Source organism: Podarcis filfolensis, assembly GCF_964270895.1.
Source record: "Podarcis filfolensis genome assembly, chromosome: 2".
NCBI classification, from domain to species: domain Eukaryota; kingdom Metazoa; phylum Chordata; class Lepidosauria; order Squamata; family Lacertidae; genus Podarcis; species Podarcis filfolensis.
In genome coordinates, this window is record NC_139605.1 from 106,659,705 (window position 1) to 106,665,598 (window position 5,894).

A 5,894-nucleotide genomic window follows, 5' to 3' on the forward strand; every position below is an offset into this window, starting at 1 on the left:
CCCTGTATGAGCCCAGATCTGCAGAGCAACCCTAAGTGTTTTATGTCAGCTGAAACAATCCAGTCCCGACTAACTTGGTGTGCTTAGAATTGCATACCTTAAGATCTGCTAATGAAGTTCTGCTGAAAATGCCATTTTAGCAGGAGTGGAAGTTAATACCCAGGAAACACAGCGCAGGACCTTTTCTGCTCTAGCCCAGAAATTTGGGGTGACTTCCTGCAGAATTTCCAACACAGGACTCTGCCTTATGCCAAATCACATCACCAGTCTATATAGCTCAATGTTGGCAGTGATTTCCCAGGGTTTCAGACAGGAAATTTTCCCAGCCCTACCTAGAGATTCACTGAATTGAACTTGAAACCTTTTGGGCACAAAGTATGCAAGTCTGTCACTGAGCCACGATTTCTGCCCTTCTTTTTGGCTCCCAGAAGCAGACAAAGCCTTCCTTTCTTCCTGCTTTTGAAAACTGAAATGAGGAGCGTTTCATAACTTTTGGAGCAGCTCTTGAAGCAAAATGGTCCAAAGAGTCTCATTTACTTGGAGAGAACGACCCTAAAAGCTAGATTAAAAGAACAAACTTGCTAAAGCACCAAATTCGTTTTACAGATTTTTAAAAAGCAATTTGTCCACATTATAAATCCACTAAAACTGCAGTTTAATTATTCCATCATAGTATTTCATAAATCTTTGCCTATAGAGTTAGGTATGCAATTGATCATGAAAGCAACTAAACAGCACTGGAAATAAGTAGACTTATCCAATGGGAGGTAGCATCTACGTTGCCCTGGCAACGGGAGCGCTCATCTCTGCCCTGTTCCTATCTGACTCGGTTGCCCAGCCACTCTGGGTGGCTTCTAGCATATATGGAAACATAATAAAACATCAAACATTGAAAACTTCTAGATGTCTTCTAAACGTCAGATAGTTGTTTATTTCCTTTACATCTGATGAGAAGGCGTTCCACAGGGTGGGTGCCACTACCGAGAAGGCCCTCTGCCTGGTTCCCTGTAACCTCACTTCTCGCAGTGAGGAAACTGCTAGAAGGCCCTCAGAGTTGGACCTTAGTGTCCTGCCTGAACGATGGGGATGGAGACGCTCCTTCAGGTATACTGGGCTGAGGCTGTATAGGGCTTTAAAGGTCAGCACCAACAAGTTGAATTGTGCTCAGAAATGTACTGGGAGTCAATGTAGGTCTTTGAATTTGGCATGTTGCTAGTGTACACCATTGTTTTAAAAACCCATTGTAAAGATTTAAGATTTTAGTATTATAGAAGCACCTATCAAAGCTGAGGTTGTAACATGAGATTCAAAGAGGCACGAAGATGCTTCTAGGGTTTGCTTGGAGCTGGACTACAGAGACCCAGACTTGGCCCCTGCAGTCTGGAAATAACAGCACCACTGTGTGAGTGGGAGAGAAAAATAATTCAAATTCATATTCTGAAAGCTATGATATCTCAGCGTGACCTTTTATCCGAGTGTGCACTACCTTCTTATAAAGAAAGAGTTCTGATGAGAATGAACACTTTATTAATGATAGAATCAAAACTGGGTTTAGTTTTCTGTGGATAATTTTTTGGTTTGTAGAAGGGAGAACTTGTAGAGGGGATGTGGGTTTGGAGGGGCAAAACATCCTCTCAGCTCACTGGATTGGGCAGATCTTATCCAACTTTATCTGATTTATCTGTTCCCTGGTGGCTGTGGTTAGCACAGCAATGCCTCCACAAGCTCAAGGGATGGGCTAATATTTGCCCACCTCTCCAGCTCAAAATGATGCCTAAGGTAATGTGCGTGGGTGCCATATATTGCTTGATTGGAACCAGGCAATCCCCAAGCTCATTGTCATCATGCCAGTAAATATTTAGGTTCAGCTTTCCTAAATTCCAGCCAAACATCTGCTCACCCATCTCTAACTCAAGGAATATTTGAGGAGGTACCAGCCATGATGGGTCTTCATGGTTTGAGGCAGTAATGCTACTGAATACCAGTTGCTAGAAACCACAGGAGGGGAGAATGTTCTAGTGGTTGGATCCTGCTTGTGGGCTTCTCGTAGGCATCTGGTTGGCCACTGTGAAAACAGGGTGCTGGACTAGATGGGCCATTGACCTGTTCAGGAAGGGACATCCCATGTTTCTGTCTGGGGTGTTTTGAACTGTTTGGGATTCCTGATGACTGAGTGTTGGGAAATTTGGAGGTAGGGGTGAAGCTGAGTTTCTGATGCATCAGTCCAGAATCCTGCCTTCAGGTTTTCACTGAAGAATGATAGGCTAGCACATAGCAGTGCGGTGTGTGTATTTTTGGGGAGGGGGGTGTTGGAGCATGTTTGATTGAATGATTAAGGGCTGAACAGCTAATTTCAAGAGGAATCCTAGGAGGAGATGCAAAATTTGTATCTATTAAGGCCAAGGTGCCCCTGAAATTGCAATCTGTTGCTTTGTCAGAAGCTTTGCACCTGGGGGAATACAGTTTCCCAGCCTCCTCACAAAGGGCACGTGGCAGCATGTTTGAAATATTCCTGAGGACTATAAAACATAGCACATGCAAGATGTAAAATTAGAGGGAAGACCACTGAGATATTAAGGGGAAGTCCCGTACAGCAGGAGCTCTGTATCATAACAGAAGTGAAGGGAAGGGATGTTTACTGTATTCCATTGATTAAAGTGAACAGTAACATATTGCAGATGTACTGGAATAATTATACCATTTCATCAGTTAGTGATTTCTAATTTAAAGAAATTCTGTGATTCTATGCAGTGCACATGTGAGATAGAAATGAGCTGTTATTTGGACAATTTTCTCATAGGACACCAAAACATGCTAGTTCATGGTCAAGAAATCGTTAAGTAGCTGCTGCCAGAGAATCTTATTACTTGGTTGTTAGGCGCCAGAGGATCCAACCCCCATGGTATGGATAAGACAAGGAAAGTTCTTACCAATGCTTTTTATTCCATATTCACAGAGAGAGGCTTAGAAATGCAGCCTCTTGGAGTAATGACATTGCTTCAAGTAAGTCTCCCTCCAACCCTCTCTCCCATTGTGTGTCATCACTACGGGTGCTGATATGTGCCCTTTGCCTCTGAGCTCTCTGCTCTCCTACTTTCAATACAGAACAACAAACCCCTGTGTTGCAAACTATTCTTATTGCATAATATACATAATTTAGTACAACAAAGACAAAGACAAAATGTGTACACTTGTAAATTCTCTAATATATTTGAAATCAAATGAACACATGCCTGTCAATCTTTGAAAGTCCATAGAAATATAATGAGTCTATAGTTGAAACAAAGTAATAGATGCTATCCTGTGGGCGAAGTGGTAAAACTTTTTAGGCGTTCATGGTGCCGAAGTAGTAAGTGAATAACAACGTAGGACAGTGATCCCGGATAATCTGACTGTTTCGCTGGAATCTTCTTCAGCACAACCCATAAATTTGAAAAATGCGCAAGGAGCAGTGGTCATAAGGACCACGACCTTCCACCCAAAAGGGTTTATTTGTGATTGGATGTCACAATTCAGTGGGTCCAGGGTGGGCTTTTATATATACATAGATATCCTTGTGCATTTTTCAAATTTATATTATGCAATAAGAATTGCAGTGCTATCTAGTATACTGGTCTTCGTGTTGCTTGTGTTGTTTGTTGTTCTCCTACTTTCAATGCTCACCGGGTTCTGGGAGAGGGAGTGGTCTGGAATTGCTTTCTAAAGACTGTCAGCTGTCCTCCCTCTGGTGCTTCTTCTTCCTCCTCTCCCATTATTTCCCAGCTTTCCCCCTCATCTGCCTCTGAGCTGTGATCTCCCTCAAACCCCTGATGTAATTCTCAACTGTCTCTTCCTCCTCTGGAAGGGTCAGGCTGGGGAGGCAGTCGCCACCATTCCTCCTCTGCCTAGTCCCTGACACTGGTGCCTGTTGTACAATTCCTCCATAGCAAATAACCAACTAAAGAAGAGAAAGTGTTGTGGGCAATCCAGACAATGCAACCCACATGTAGGAGAAGGTTGCTACAGGATGGCCTATAGTTGGTACTACTCACATTTCCCTTTCAGGGACAAAGGTGAGGAGATTGCAGCTAGATGTATGGTGGCATGTGTTTAATTCTATGCCCAACATGCTGTGGCAGTCTCTCTCTCTCTGTGTGTGTGTATATGGTGCAAAGCAGGGCACCCTACTCTATACACACAAGATACCACATGAGTTAGTGCAGTGGGTAGCCTTCTAAGCCTCAAAATAATTCTAAATTAAAAGTTGAAATTATCAAAGAAAGCTATGGGTTAATGCAAACATGCAGAAATGGCAAGTATTCCCCGTTGTGCCACAGGGAACCCTGATGGCAAGGTTGCCCAGTCTGGACCCATCAGCTTTCTTCTGATTTCTGTTTGATGCTTAATGTGTGGTACAATTTGCACAAGTGCTTCATGACATTGCTTTCAAAAGATGGTCACAAATAAAGAAAAAACCCCTCCAAAGACTCATAAAACCTGTCAAGAACACAATGATGAAAATGTATCTAAAAAATGGAATATTTCTCGTACTCCTCCTCCTTTTTTTAAAACAACAACAACAAAAAATGCTGCTAGACATAATTATAAAATGACATACAATGATGATCCTGTGATGACAGATAGACCTTGAGGTGCCCAGATGTCTAGCCACTCACAGATTATGTTGCTGGAATGGAGTCTAAGTGATCTACACTCAGGCTTCTGCCCATCCACCAAGGTCAAATGCAGATTGCCATGCAAACGGTAAAAGAAAAGTCTCAGCACTGCATTTATTAACGCAACCAACAAAAGGCTTGCTATTTTGACAGCTGGGGAAGGTGCACTGCACAGCAAGGTCCCTGTCAGTTGGGGCTAAGCTACACAACACTGGACTGTGTAGCAAAAAGCTTTTCATTTATATATAGAATTGAATAGCAACCATTCACCAAAGTAAAAAGGGCACTGCTCCTGGTTTTCATGATCCACGGTGATCTCTGCCATGAGGAAGATGCAGTGGCCCAAACAATATGATGAGAGGCATGGCCAGAACTATCTGAGCCTTCTTTGTCTTGGAGTGAGATCAGGACCTTGGACAGGAACAAAGGCACAAAGGCAAAGGGGTTCAGGACCATGGACAGCAACCCCCAGTGCTTCTGCTTTCCCAAATTCAGAGTTAGATATTCATCCCCCAACTCTAGCCCTCCACAAAGTCCAGGCACTGGTCCAAGACTTGCATGGTCTCTCCTGATTCGGATGCTACAGAGAAATAGAGAAGGGTTCCATCAATGTACTGATGACACCTTCCAAATGACCACCCCCAAGAGCTTCATGTAGATGCTAAATAGTATTGGGGACAAGATGGTGTCCTCAAGACCATGCTGCACCTTACAGCACAATGACCAGGGAGCCAAAATATAATCACCAAATGCTAATAGCAGAAACTGTTCCCAGAGATTGGACCAGAACCACTGTAAAGCTGTGCCTCCAATAGTCATCTCACTGTTTGTTGAGGAGGATACCATGGTTAGTGGTATAAAAAACCACAGAGAAATCAAGAACAATAGGGTCACAACAGAGTCCTTCACCCAATAAGAATAATCCTTATTGGCCTTGGTGAAGACTTGATATTTTCATCCCCCAAAAAGTTTTTGATTTGAGTTCCTACTGAAATGAGGCTGCATTTTAATGTTTTAATGTTGTATTTTAATTTTGTTTTTAAGTTGTATTTCAATCAATTGTTTTTATACCTGGTGTCAGCCACTCTGAGCCTGGTCTTGGCTGGGGAGGGTGGTGTATAAATAAATTATTATTATTATTATTATTATTATTATTATTATTATTATTATTATTATTATTATTAATCCATCAGGGCAGCCAACTCAGAGCAAGGCCAAGGCTTGAACCTGGACCAAGAT